This window comes from Taudactylus pleione, unplaced genomic scaffold, assembly GCF_031769625.1.
Source record: "Taudactylus pleione unplaced genomic scaffold, aTauple2 ptg000116l, whole genome shotgun sequence".
NCBI lineage: Eukaryota > Metazoa > Chordata > Amphibia > Anura > Myobatrachidae > Taudactylus > Taudactylus pleione.
The window spans coordinates 24,296,447-24,311,629 of NW_028284518.1; the positions used below are offsets into that span (position 1 = coordinate 24,296,447).

The 15,183-nt window shown below is 46.4% G+C and overlaps 1 protein-coding gene across 1 annotated transcript in view; it reads left to right on the plus strand.

Annotated features, from left to right (window-relative positions):
* Nucleotides 1-15,183, plus strand: part of PHLPP1 (PH domain and leucine rich repeat protein phosphatase 1) — a 163,347-nt gene that overhangs the window by 80,094 nt on the left and 68,070 nt on the right.

A 15,183-nucleotide genomic window follows, 5' to 3' on the forward strand; every position in this document is an offset into this window, starting at 1 on the left:
TGTGTGATGGTCGGTGTGATGGCCATGTTTCCACACTCCAAGGAGTTGGATAGGATAGTTCTGGGGCAACCTAGAGACCAATAAAGGGTTTGTGGTCCAAACCTAACACGCTGACCAAATTGCATGTAACCATATTTCATATTTTTCTCCTTCATCCACTAGGGGACACTGGAGTCTCAGTGCGGTATAGATGTGGGATAACCGGGAGCTGGCACTTTAATAAATCTGAATAGCAACTAGCTCCCCCCCCCCTCTATTCCCCCCTACAGGTCAGTCTTAATGTTGTGCCAAGGGAGCAGGTCACATACAAGAGGATAGACAGGCACCTCACTGCCCCTGCCTATCTACTTAGTTGGAGCTGCCTGGGAGACCTCACTGCCGCTGCTTGCGGCGTGTGCTGGGGGTCTTCAACTACAGAGACCAGTGTCTCTGGGGGGTACCCAGACGCGGTCCCCCATTAGCTCAGCCCGCGGCAGCATTTGGCAGCAAGAAGGTTAGTTACTCCTGTCACCCTGAGTAGCAGGGTGGCCAGGAGAAAATGACAGGCGGGCATTAAAAAGAAGCAACTGATACAGCACTGAAAGGTGCCAGAATGGAGGGGGCGGAGCCTAATACAGTTCTGCTCCTGCCTCCCAGCTGCCCCAGCGCTCCCAGAAGGAGGCTGGTGGCCATTTTAGAAGACGCAGGCTGCTGACAAACGCAGAAGAGAGACCTGTCTGCCAAGAATGTGACTGCACAGTGGGCTTAGACTATTGAAGAGCAGGTTAGACTGTGTTTACACAGCGATTTACGGCACATTTATATAGTTTACACAGCGCTGGTCACTGCATCAGCGCTGGTTGGGCTGGGTTACAAGCATAATCTGCCTCTATGCCCTTATCTCTTCTTTCTAAACAGTCTTTGTGTGTCTCACTACCTTTTCTCTGTGTGTGTGTGTGTGAACAGTGAATTGGTAACATGACTTCAAAGGGGTCTAAGGCTGCACAAAAAGCTTTCTCCTGTAAGAATTGGGCAGAGAGGTTTACACAGGGACTATCATCCAGTTCCCTGTTGTGCTAGAAGTGTTTCAGAAACACACACTGCAGCATCCCCACAACACCCTATTTGGGCTGATCAAATTACATCAGTCATGTCTCAAATGTCTGCAGAGGTGGAAGCTTCTCGCAGGGAAAAAGAGGTTGAAAGATCTCAGAGGTCTGCCTTCTTTGAACCAGACTGGGTGCAGTCTTTAGCCAGGTCTGTAGAAGGGCTCACAAGGGTTTTGTCAGCCCAGGTTCCTCCCATGGCATCGTCCTCTAGTGTCCCTGCTAGGAGACTAATGCAGAGTCCTCTTATGTGGGATGATCCGGAAGAAGACGACATGCCTGATACAGAGGAAGGGGAGGTACAGGACCCTATAGAGGAACAGGCGCCCGGAGGAAGCGGAGCCTGTATCTCAGGGTGTAGAGGCGCTGATTGCAGCCAGGTGTTACATGTTGAGGACATGGACCCTGAGGAAGTTAGGCTGTCTATCTTTATTAAGAAACAAAGACTAGCAGCCTACTTTCCAGTGCATGAGGAATTGGACGAGATCCTTACCTCAGCGTGGAAACACCCAGATAAAAAGTTTCAGATCTCACGTAAACTTTTATCCTACTATCCCATTCCTGCAGTTAGCAGGAAATTATGCGAAACCCTTCAGTGTCTAAAAGACAGTGCTCCCTGTTCCTGGAGCAGTTTCTTTAAAGGAGTCTTCTGACAGGAAGTTAGAAACTACCTTTAAAGTCTATGTACACTGTAGCGAGGGTGTCCCTTCGACCCGCATTAGGCAGCTGTTGGGTCAACAAAGCATGGGCTACGCAGCTTGCTGAGCTTTAAGACTGGTGTTCCTGCGGAGGATCTGGTTCCTCAAACAGATTGCAGAGTCTGCTTCTTTTCTTGGAGAGGCTTCAAAAGATATTTGTAGTCTTTCCTCTAGATCCTCGGCTTTGACTGTCTCAGCCCGCAGAGCCCTGTGGCTGAGACAATGGCATGTGGATGCGGAATCTAAGAGAGCCGTGGAAGCACTTCCATTCACAGGGGAAGCTCTGTTTGGAACTGAACTGGATAAGTGAATATCTCAAGCCACAGGTGGTAAGTCCACTTATCTCCCATCTGCTGCTCCTACTCCTAGGAAACCCTTTGCTTCCTTTCGGTCCTTTTGTATCCCAGGGAGATTCAATGGTCGTGGCAGAGGAGCTCCCGCTATCTCCCGTGGTTCCAGAGGCGGGGATAGAGCCACTGCATCCTCCTCCCAGCTGGATAAGTCTTCAGTTAAGCCTCCGGCATGACGCGCTCCCTTCTCTCCTGGGGACCCCAGGGTGGGAGCTCGCCTTGGCAATTTCAAAGAAGTTTGGATCAAGTCTTGCCAGGGCTCGTGGGTCCGGGACATCATTATTCAGGGGTTGAATTTTCAGATCCAAACTCCTCCTCGTTTTGTCACAACCAGTTTGCCGGACATACGGGCTGTAATACAGGAAGCAATAGAAAAGCCACTATTACTCGAGAAGACAGTAGATGTCCCTATCCATCAGCAGGGTCATGGCTTTTATTCCAGCTTGTTTGTAGTTCCCAAGCCGGATGGCTCAGTGAGACCCATTCTGAACTTGAAACATCTCAATCCTTATTTGCGGACCTTCAAGTTCAAAATGGAGTCCCTGCAGCCTGTCATTGCAGGGCTCAAGAGGGACGAGTTTCTCGTATCCTTGGACATAAAGGACGCCTATCTCCACATTCCCATTTGGCCTCCTCATCAGGCATTCCTTCGGTTCTCAGTGCGGGCCTCTCATTTTCAATTTCATACCTTACCTTTCGGTCTTTCATCAGCACCAAGAGTGTTCACAAAGGTCATGGCAGTAATGATGGCCCTTCTTCGGATTCAAGGGGTTACTATCGTCCCGTACTTGGACGACCTGCTTCTCAAGGCTCCGTTAGTCACTCATTTACTGCAGGACATCCGGCTAACACGGAGTCTTCTGTTACAACTGTGATGGATTCTGAATTGCCAAAAATCTATTCTACAGAAAATTGGGAGGCCGACTACCTCAGTTGACCAGACATTCATCCGGGAGAATGGATGCTCAATCCACAGGTCTTTCAACAACTGATTCAGGGCTGGGGTCTCCCTCAGGTAGATCTAATGGCTTCGAGGTTGAACCATCAACTGCCACTTTACTGCTCACGGACAAGAGATCCACAGGCGGTGGCAGTGGATGCTCTAACAACTCCTTGGTGGTTTCAGTTTGTTTACCTGTTTCCACCACTCCCACTTCTTCCTCGTCTGCTTCAAAGAATCAAATGAGAAAGGGTAAAGGTTCTGTTGGTGGTTCCAGACTGGCCCAGACGGGCATGGTATTCCAACCTACGTCTTCTACTGATAGACGACCCGTGGCCTCTTCCTCTGCAAGAAGATCTACTGCAACAGGGTCCGTTTATCTATCAGGACTTAGAGGCTTTGTTTGACGGCGTGGCTGTTGAATGGGCTATCTTAAGAAGAAAGGGTATCCCTCCCAGGGTGATTCCTACTATGTTAAGGGCTAGAAAGGAAGTTACCTCAAGGCACTATCATCGTATATGGAAGGCGTATGTCTCTTGGTGTGAACGCGAGGGTGCGCCACCATCAGAATTCAACTTAGCCAGTCTGCTTCTTTTTCTACAGGCTGGTTTATTAGCAGGTCCTCGTCTGGGATCTTTGAAGGTTCAAATATCGGCTTTGTCGTTTTTCTTTCAGAAGAAACTAGCATTATTGCCGGATGTCCAAACATTTCTACAAGGGGTTGTCAGGTTACAACCTCCGTTTGTACCTCCAACGGCCCCATGGGATTTGCATTTGGTCCTCCCTTTTCTCCAGTCTTCCTTATTTGAACCTTTACAGACTGTGGAATAAAAAATTTTATCATGGAAAGTGGTTCTCCTTTTGGCGCTCGGTTCTGCTAGGCGTGTGTCGGAGCTAGGGGTGTTTTCTTGTCGACTGCCTTACATCATTTTTCATGAGAATAGGTCTGAGCTATGTACGCAGTTATCTTTTTTTTACCTAAGGTAGTGTCTGCGTTTCACTTCAACCAACCGATTGTGGTTCCTCTTTTTAAAGACGCTTCTTCGGCTTCCAAATCCCTAAACGTTGTCCGGGCTCTTCGGCTTTATGTTGATAGGGCTGCATCCCTCCAGAAGTAGGATACGCTGTTTGTTCGATATATGGAGCGTCTTGGCTGGCTGGCTTCTAAGGCAACTATTTCTAGATGGATTCGTCTGACAATCAGACAAGCCTATCTAGCTGCATCAAAACAACCTCCTACTTCAATTACAGCGCATTCTACGCGCTCGGTGGGTCCTTCGTGGGCGGCTGCCCGCGGTGTTTCCCTGACCCAGCTTTGACGGGCAGCCACTTGGTCAGGCCGGCATACTTTTGCAAAGTTTGACAGTTTTTTTTGACACGTTTGCGGCATCTGCTTCACAGTATGGCCGTGCTGTTTTGCAGGGTTCTCAGCGCTCTCCCCTTGGGGATGTGAGCTCTGGGACGTTCCCACTGTACTGAGACTCCAGTGTCCCCTAGTGGATGAAGGAGAAACCAGGATTTTGGTACTTACCAATAAATCCCTTCCTCCGATTCCACAGGGGACACTGGAATCCCTCCTGGCGTTGTTCCACCTGCATTGCTTATTGTTCTTCCGGGTTTGGACAGTCGTTTTTCTTCAAGGTCTGCTTGATTTGTTTGCATATTTGCTTGTTTGTTCATGTATGTTCTAGCTTCTCTTCTCCTCTATTATTCTATTTTCCAGCTCTCCTTGGGCATAGTTTCTTAAGACTGACCTGTAGAGGGTTATAGAGGGGGAGGAGCTAGCTACTATTCGGGTTTATTAAAGTGCCAGCTCCCGGTTATCCCCTCATCTATACCCCACTGTACTGAGACTCCAGTGTCCCCTGTGGAATCGGAGAAAGGGATTTATCGGTAAGTACCAAAACCCTGTTTTATCTCCCTTCCCCCTTCAAGATGTTCTCAGACTCGAGCCTGTTTCTTGCTGTCCTAAAAATCTGCATTAAACTGTAAATACTATATGACGTAAATGCTATTGCTGTCCTGATATCTGGCAAAATTTAATTGGTAACCTTTGTTAATGGAGAAAGGCATAATGATTTATCACATATTGTGTGTGTCTATAAAGCAATGATTATGGCGAGTCTGCCCCGTTTATTTTAAGGGGGCAATCTTTAAAATTTTTACGCTTTTAAAAAATGGGCTGATTTGTGAGAATTGCAACAACGCGATTACATTTCCCCCGTCTAGCCTGTCTGATGACAAAAGACTGGTTCCAGCATGTCTTCCACACGTGTAGCAGAAGCACAAAGTGCCTGCTATGTAGCCGTGAATCTAGGGTGTGGCAAGGTAAGTTATCTTTTGGCATAGGGTTTTACAGTTTTTGGTGTAATTATCTTTGAAATGGATGGGCGAGGTGTAATGATATCATCTATAATATAGAAGGATAGTAGTGTCTGTTTGTTTTTGCTCTGTATTAAGAGCAATACAGAAAAACCCACATGATAATTGTTAGACATTCCTTTTAAGCACAGGTTCTCAAACTCTATCCTCAGGACCCCAAACAGTGCATGTTTTCCATGTCTCCTCACAGAATCACAAGTGAGATAGTAGCTCCACCTGTGGATATTTGAAAATGTCAGTGACTAATGAATACACCTGTGCACCAGCTAGGTGACCTACAAAATGTGAACTGTGTGGGGTCTTGAGGACCGAGTTTGAGAACCACTGCTTTAAAGCAACCTTACCATTATGGCATCTAATGTTTCCTGAATTCTCTTCCCCTCTTACAGTGTAATGGTTCCCATCTGCGACGGACCGCCACGATGCAGGGCTGCGATTGGAAATTTTACGATCGCCACCAGAAATTTCCAATCGGCCACCAGATGTTCTGCGATCTGTTGCTGGATAGCAGACATTTCACATGTTAAATGTCCGCAATTTGACAATTGCGATAATTTTTTGATCGCGATCGTCAAATCGCCGAAATCCAACATGTTGGATTTCTGCGATCCTGCGATGCCGGGTTACAGCATCATGGGATCGCGGCGATCGATCGCAGATGGATTGGGCCCATAACTGTATAGGATGCTAGCAGATGGTTCCAGAATTGATTTGCCATTGCATGCAAATGCAGTGCATGTAATGGATAGTGCTTGCACATTAGACGGAAGATCGTTTCAGCTCATGTGCTTGTCGTTTTAAATAAGTTGCTTTTATTAGGTGATCATATCCTGGTGCATTTTTGTCTTTCATGACAGAATATGTTGATTATATTTTATATTAAATGACACCTGAAACGGTGACTGGGAGCCGTCTAGTGATAACACACTATTGACAGCCTGTTTGTCTTTTACTCTATTTGAATATACAAATATTTTAGTGGTTCCCCAGAATGTTTATTGTATGTTAATCCATACTGTTAGCAGGAGTCAATGTACTGAAGGCTGACATACTGTTGATGATTTAGTAACGCATACGTGATTTTCCTTTGTGAACAGAAAGTGCTATGTCAGCATGCTGCTAATGTCTCTCCTGCTGTGTGTACAGTGTGTCCTCTGTGATTTCTCCACCACCTTCCTGGTTATTTATAGTTCAATATTCTAGTCTGCACATCTGGAGAATGCGCTTGTCTATATTAGTGTTGTGGGACTCCCTAGCCTATATTATGAGAGTGCAGTATTTTTGCCTATCGCTCGTTTTGTTTGTGTGGCAGACTTTCTAGTTCCAGAGATAGGCACTGTGGAGTATAATAAAGATTGTGTTGAATTTGTCTCAATTGCACTAATTTTCAAACATCTTCAGCTCTGCAGGGATTCTTTGTTTCTTCCCTATCAGCGGCTCTTCCAAGAGCAGTAGATGCTGCCATATTATCATTTAGAAATACAATTCCAATTATACTCATTAGGCCTGAATAATGGAAAATGCCAGGGTGAAGTGATTACTAGAGTGCTGCAGATTGCCAGTTGTGCTACTTTTATCGGATTAAAACAGCCAGAGGTTATCCGATAATAGAATAGATGCTGGCAATTTTCTTCCACTCAGGGACTGATTTTGGCAGACATGTTAGTTGCAATGCCCTATGAATGTGTTTTAAGTGTACAAATTCGACTTTTAAAGTTGAAAGTTTCACCAGCTAGACTCTACCATAGTGCTCATTTATATGTACAGCTCTCCCCCCTCATCTCAGCTAATCTGTTTGGGGTTTGTTTTTATTTATAGTAAGGAAAAAATTTTCCCCCAGCACAATGCAGTATACCAGCAATAAGATATGAATACTACATGATACTAGAGATCTTTGTTGCATATATATACGCAAAGATATGTTTAAGCATCGGGCCATGTTAAGACTATATAATAATAGGATCCAAGTTTGGGTCATATAATTGCATACTGTTATGCTGATCTCACATATATGCATGTATATGGTGATGTGGCTGCATCATCCTACTCTTGGTAGGGGAACTTTCCTACAAAAGTTGCTGTTAAATAAACAAGGCAAATAAAAACAATAGGTGAATTGATACTACATGGGCTTGACTGGTTCATCAATGATGTTGGGTGAGTGGCTGTATTTACTATTCATACCTAATGGCAGCTAAAATTACCGGACCGTTTTTAAGTGGCAATGCTGAGGAAAGTATCAAAAACAGCCCATATTTAATGTTACTGCATAGGCTAACATTATCCCTGGCCATTGAACATCAGACTTGACAGCCAAATAAAGGGGGGATTTCTACTGAGCGCAATGTTTCTTAGCTCTGGAAATGAGTGCCTGGAGCTATTCAATGTGCTGTGCTGTAAACCGCGACTTTGTCATGTTCCTCAAATCGTTCCTGACCAATTTTTGCAGTGTCGCAGGGAGCATTATGCTGTTGAGAGGACTCTTTCATCAGGAAATACCATTGCCATGAAGGGGTGTACTTGGTCTGCAACAATGTTTAGGAAGGTAATACATGTCAAAGTAACATCCACAAGAATGGCAGGACCCAAGGCTTCCCAGCAGTACATTGCCCAGAGCATTATACTGCCTCCGCTGGCTTGCGTTCTTCCCATAGTACAACCTGGTGCCATCTCTTCCCCAGGTAAACGAGGCACACGCGCCTAGTCATCCACATGATGTAAAAGAGAACATGATTCCTCAGACCAGGCCACCTTTTTCCATTGCTCCATGGTCCAGTCCTGATGCTCACATGCCCATTGTAGGTGCTTTCAGCGCGGGACAGGTCTGCATGGTCACTCTGACCGGTCTGCAGTTACAGCCCCATACACAGCAAGCTGCGATTCACTCTGTGTTCTGATATCATTCCATCATAGCCAGCATTAGCTGTTTTAGCAATTTGTGCTACAGTAGCTCTTCCCAGGGATAGCATCGGGCGGGCTAGCCTTCGTTCCCCACGCGCATCATTGAGCCTTGGATACCCATGACCAGTGGATGTCCTTCCTTGGACCACTTTTGGTAGGTACTAACCACTGCATACCTGAAATACCACACAAGACCTGCTACTTTGGAGATGCACTGACCCAATTGTCACAATTTGGCCCTTGTCAGAGTTGCTCAGATCCTTACGCTTGCCCATTATCCTGCTTCCAACACATCAACATAAAAAAACGGATTGTTCTTTTGCTGCCTAATATATACCACCCCATAACAGGTGCCATTGTAACAAGATAATCAATGTTATTCACTTCCTGTCAGTGGTTTTAATGTTATTGGATGATCGCTGTATACCTGCTATGGCAGCTTTCATTGTCTGTGGTGCTCAAAAGCAAAGTGGTGGACGTATTACACTGCAGATTAATTTCTGTATCAAGCCAATCTGCTTTAAAAAATGACAAGTTGGCAGTTGGTTGCCAGCACCCTAAAGAAGAAAATGTATCAAAGCTTGGAGAGCGATAATGTGGAGCAAGATTAAGTACCAATCAGCTTCTAACTGTCACCTTACAGACTGTGTAAAAATGACAGGAGCTGATTTGTTGGTACTTTATCTCTCTCCAAGCGTTTGATAAATCTCTCCCTATGGGCCGAATTCAATTAGAGGCGAAAAGCGTTCTCTCCACATACCCACGTATAGCCCTATTCAATTCAGGACGTTTTCACATGTCCGAAAACTCCACAGGCAAAAACGGGTGAAAAAGTTTCTCCACCCAAAGGCGGGAGAAAAGTGCAAAATCCCTATTTTGGGCTAAAAATGTGGGGACTTGATTCAGAACCCTTTGGACACCCCCAGTAATGACTAATTGGGCAGAAAATATATAAAAAATTATATAAATTCACCCCAAAAAAGACATGTCATATTTAGGATGCAAATGTCAAGTGTTTGAAAATAGATATAAAGTGTTGGGTCTGGTATTTGGGGGTGCTGTATGGATGGGACAGGTGTTTTTAGGATTACAGGTGGCTGCAGCAGGTGGTTGTTATACATTTTTTAATAATACACTTTCCTCTTAAAGATCCACAGGGATACCATGGGGAAATGTGGTTGGAGTGATCCAGGCACCAAACCGTTAAGCTTTCAACTTCCAGGATGCCTCTTGTCCTCCTCCACATATACCTGGCCACAGGTACACAGTTTTTTTTTTTTTTTTTTTATTTTGGTGAGGCAGGATTCAAACGTACCTATTATAACGGGGACTGCTCAGGCAGTCCCAAGCTTTTCATTTTTTTTTTTAATTTACTATTCGAGCAAGCAACGCTAGGCGTCCTAAAGGACGCCTGTGATGCTGCTCCATCTACCCTTGCCGGTGCCGCAACAGTAACTGGACTGGTGATTTCAGTGGGCACCAGCGGAGCTTGGCTAGCGCAGTTGCTGGGACCCAGGGCTGCAGCCGGAAGCACAGGGACGCAGGTAAGGTGGCTCCCCACTCGCGGGGAACCATGTGGCATTCCATACCTCCGGCGGTTGGAGACCTGCCGGAGGCCGCTGTAGTGGAGCGACTGCTGCGTCTGCTCCCACACTAGACCATTGGGGCAAGTCAGTCTGGCACCTGGGACAGTGGTGGCGGCCATGTATAAGGCCAGCGTGCACGGGGGTTGTTACAGCATAGGGGAGGTAGGCTCTCCCTGGCAGACCTCCTATAGCCCAGACTCCGAACCAGCTGAGGTTTACCCGCGTCTGGGTTGCTCCTTCTACCCTTCTCTGTTATGAGATGCACAGCGACCACTATCATTGTTGTACTGAAGCTGCTGGTCTCAGGAGGTTTGGGTCTGGTCTCCCTGTATACCTCTCCCCAGAGGCCAGATTATACAGTGCTCAAAATCCTTTCAAGCCTTGTGCTTTTAGTAGTTGATTCACGGCCCATTGCAAGTATATTGTATATGCGTTGTATGTGACGTTAACTAGTTCTGTGTTGTTACTGCCTTTATTTTTCTGTACTGTCAGGTATAACTATCACTACTATCTCCTCAACTGTTTGCTACCTGTGTGTGGGAAATATTTTTCTTTTTGTTTGTTTTTTTCAAATTGTACTTCACATTTATTTTGTTATTTGTGAAGGCTGTCACATTTGCACTTATTATTTCTAAGAATAAGGGTAAACCGGAAAGGCCCTGATGCTGGTTTCATGTAAGAGTTGTTTGGCGGGCTTGTCCCCTCAGGACTTTATAACAAACAGCAAACAAATCATCCTGTATAAAGTACTACCTCACCAGTCCAATTCACCAGCCCCTGTACAGGAGCCATCTTGGGTGTCCTCCTTGTCTCAGGTTATGACGCAGCTAGTGGACAGTTTGGCTACTCCCATGATGCCTCCCTTAATGAGATACCCACAGCAGTTCCAGCCTGCTATGTTTGTTCTCCCTGTACATCCATCCTGGATGGATGTTTATGGCCACTCAAGTCAGAGTGCGGCTCAGTCAGCTGCTGCATTTCAACAAATGTTGCAGACGAATAGACCGGTAGTCACTAAAGCTCCTAAGTGGAGGATATAATTTTATCAGTCTGCTCAGAATGTAGATTCAGACGCATCATCGGAGGAATCAGATGATGGGCCGGGTTCTTCTCCAGGATCTATCTCAGGTGAGGAGGACCATACTTCTACAGTGGATGTCCCTTCTGGCAGTCAAATCAATCCTAAATATACAGGATGATGAGCCAGCCCCTAGACGTAAGGCTCCAGTGTTTAAACACCAGAAGGTGGTAAAAGCTGAGTTTACGTAGTCTGAGCAGCTCACTGAGCATAAAGAAGCGGCATGGAGTTACCCAGATAAACTGTTCCATGTTACAAAAAGATTAGCATCTTTGTATCCTTTACCACCTACTGAATGTACTAAGTGAGAAGTCCCTCCTACTGTGGACCTATACTGTCAGCATCTTACCTTAAAGATCCTACAGATAGAACACTTGAAACATGTCTTAAATCAGTGTTGTCTGGAGCTGTTACTTGACCAGCTATGGCTGCGGCTTGGGTGTCCAAGGCTGTTGAAGAATGGATGGGGGCATTAGACGATACTCTACCGAATGCTATCAGAGAACAGCTGAACTATATCTCCCACATACAGGAAGTGGCCTCTTGGGAGAAGCTGCAATATAGATGCTGGGCTCCTGGCTTCTAAAGCATCGGCAGCTTCGGTTGTTGCTCGTAGAGCCCTTTGGTTAAGGTCCTGGAAAGCAGATACAAAATCCAAGAAGTCTCTGGAATCCTTACCTTTTTATGGAAACATACTTTTTAAAGCAGAATTGGATAAGATAATGGCTACTCTGGTCTGCCATCAACAGCTACCTCAAAGTCTAGGCAATCTGCTTTTCGGTCCTTTTCCCCTCAGGGAAGAGCAAAAGGACAGTCTTCCTCCAGACAGTCTAGTTCTCGCAGGACCATTAAGCAGCAAACTAAGAGTTCCTGGCCTGTCAGACGTCCAACTTCTAAGCCGGACGACAAACCTCCTCTGCCTGATGGGGAGGGCCTCCTCCTGAAGGATCCCATGGTGGGAGGCCGACTTCTTCAATTTGTGGACTACTGGCATCAAACAACAAGACATCTGGGTCTGAGAATTGGTCTCTCAGGGGTATGTTCTCACTTTCCGGAGGCATCCTCCCCAGAAGTATTTTTTTGTACAACTCCCCCATCAGATTCTATCAAGGTCTTGCCCCTCCAGAAGGCCATTTACTCCCTGCTGCGGGCAGGGGTGATAATCCAGGTTCCTGTGGTTCAACAAGGAAGGGGTTATTACTCCAATCTATTTTTGGTTCAGAAACCAAATGGGTCTCATCGCTCTATTCTAAATCTGAAAACCCTCAGGTTTATCCGTGTAGCCAAGTTCCGTATTGAGTTTAAGTCAATTATTTTGGCAATGGAACCTGGGGATTTTATGGCTTCCCTGGACATTCAGGATGCGTATCTGCATGTGCCTATCACGCCATCCCACCAACAATTTATATGGTTTGCTGTCCTGCAACAGCATTACCAATTTCAGGCACTGCCCTTTGTTCTATCAACAGCCCCTCGGGTCTTTGCCAAAATAATGGCGGTTATGACAGCCTACCTCAGGCGTCAGGGAATCGGGATACTCCCGTACATGGACGACCTTCTGATACTGGTACAGTCTCCAGTTGTTCTACAACACAATCTCCAACTGACCATTGCCTGCCTACAGACACACAGCTGGATCATCAATTGGAAGAAATCCTTTTTTTTTTTTCCAATACAGTGGATGGTACATCTGGGGACACTTCTGGATTCTCAGACACAAAGGGTATTTCTGCCAGACAAGATTTTGGCCCTAATATTGTGAGTATGCAAATTGCTATGCAAGGGAAGGGGTGTCCATTCTATCAGCGATGCAAGTCCTGGGGTCAATGGTGTCCACCTTGAACATGTTGGAATATGCTCCATTCCAGGCCTCTGCAACAATTGATTATCTCCCAGTGGAATGGACAGCACCATCTAATACGGTTCCAAAGGATCCTTCTCACTCCGGAGGCTCGTCTCACTCTTGTGGTGGCTACAAAAGGCTCATCTGGATCGCCCATTTTGGATTCCAAATTGGGCTCTCCTCACCACGGACGCCAGTCTTCGCGGATAGGGGGCGGTGACAGGTCATCATACCTTGCAGGGAAGATGGACAAATCATGAAAGTCACCTGACCATAAACATCCTGGAGCTGCACGCAGTATACAAAGCGCTCATCCTGGCACAGGACCTACTCCAAGGCAGGCCGGTCCAGATCCAGTTCGACAGGCTACTGTGGTCGCGTTATCTCAATCATCAGGGAGGCACGTAAAGTCATGCAGCCATGAGGGTAGTGACAAACATTCTGATCTGGGCAGAACGTCATCTTCCGGCTATCTCTGCAATATTCATCCCGGGAATCCTCAACTGGGATCTGTCTTCCTAAGTCGTCAGGACATACACGCTGGAGAGTGGGTTCTCCACCCGGGGGTTTTTCAACTTCTGGTAAACAAATTGGGCCTACCAGTCGTGGACCTTGTGGCCTCATGTCACATCCACAAGGTTCCAAGGTGTAGGTCCAGGACCAGAGACCCCTTAGCAGCCTTCATGGATGTGCTGGCAGTGAAGTGGGACTTCAACCTGGTGTATCTCTTTCCTCCGATTTCCCTCCACCCAAGTGTCCTCATGAAATTCAAGCAGGAAGGCGGCACAGTAATAAAGGTAGCTCCTGCTTGGCCCGGGTGCCATTTGTTCACCGACATACAGAATCTATCCACAGACACTCCGTTTCCTTCTCTTCTATGGCCGGATCTGTTAACGCAGGGCCCCTGCCTGCATCTGGACCTACCTCGTCTTTCTTTGACGGCGTGGCTCTTGAGTCTCCATCTTAAGAGCCAAAGGTTTCTCCAGCTCTGTGATTCAAACGATGCTTAGGACACGAAAACCTTCCTCTGCCCGGCATTCTTGGCATTCTTTTGGTCAGTGGTGGTCCCACAGAAAGTATGACCCTAAGGTTTTTAGGGTTTCCTGGGTACTTACCTTTCTCCAGGCTGGGTTAGGCCTCAGTCTCTGCCTGGCCACTCTGAGTACAGGTTTCTGCGCTGTCAGTTTTGGTTTCAGCAAAAGATTGCTTCTCTGCCGGATGTTCGAATTTTTATTCAAGGGGTTCTCTGAGCGCAGTCGCCCTTTGTTCCACCGGTGACACCGTGGGATTTGTCTTTAGTTCTCAAGGGGTTACAAGCTCCCCCATTTTTTACCTCTGGACTCTGTGGATTTGAAGTGGTTGACCGTGAAGGCACTTTCTCTCCTCGCAATCTCTTCTACACGCAGAGTCTCTGATTTGGCAGTGCTCTCTTGTCGCTACCCCTTTTTGATTTTTCACCAGGATAGAGCTGTTTTCCGTACATGGGCGGGTTACCTTCCTAAGGTACTGTCCCGTTTTTATGTGAATGAAATGCTAGAACCACAATCTCTTCAGTCTTCAGATGGTTCTGTAGCTGAAGCCTCCTTTGATGTGGGTTGTGCTCTCCATATCTATGTGGATCGTACAAACTTTTAGAAACTCGGATGCTATTTTTGTGTGTTATGGTTTTCACAGACGAGGCTGGCCAGCTAACAAACAAACTCTGGCTCGATGGTTACATATGACTATCTCAGGTTTAAACGCAGGCTGATCTTCCTGTTCAAAACATGGTGACAGCACATTCTACCTGGTCTGTGGGACCATCATGGGTGTTTCATAGTGGTGCCTCTTCTGAACAATTGTGCAAGGCAGCCATGTGGTCTTCTGTCCACACTTTTCTTTGGCTCTATGCCTTTGATACTCTCAGGATGCTTCCTCTGGACGGAGGGTTCTTCTTTCTGCTCAGGAGCGTCCCCACCCTTAGGGGAACTGCTTTAGGACATCCCTATGGTATCCATGTGGATCCCTATGGACTCTGAAGAAGACAATAAGAGTTATGGTAGCCTTTAACTCTTTTTCTTCAAAGTCCACAGGACACCCACCCTGACGCTGGCTGCAGTGGGTCATTTTTCTTTCTGTCACGGATTCCCTCATCTTGTGTGAGTGTTTCTGGTGAACATTGTTCTTCCTTCTCCTCTTTCCTTCTCCTGCCTTGGGCTTGTTTACCCTCTCCAACAAGCCCTCCACTGGCTCCCCTTCCCTTTTAGAACCCAATTTAAGGTTCTCACACTCACTTACAAAGCCCTCACCCAATCTTCCCCCATATACATCTCTGATCTCA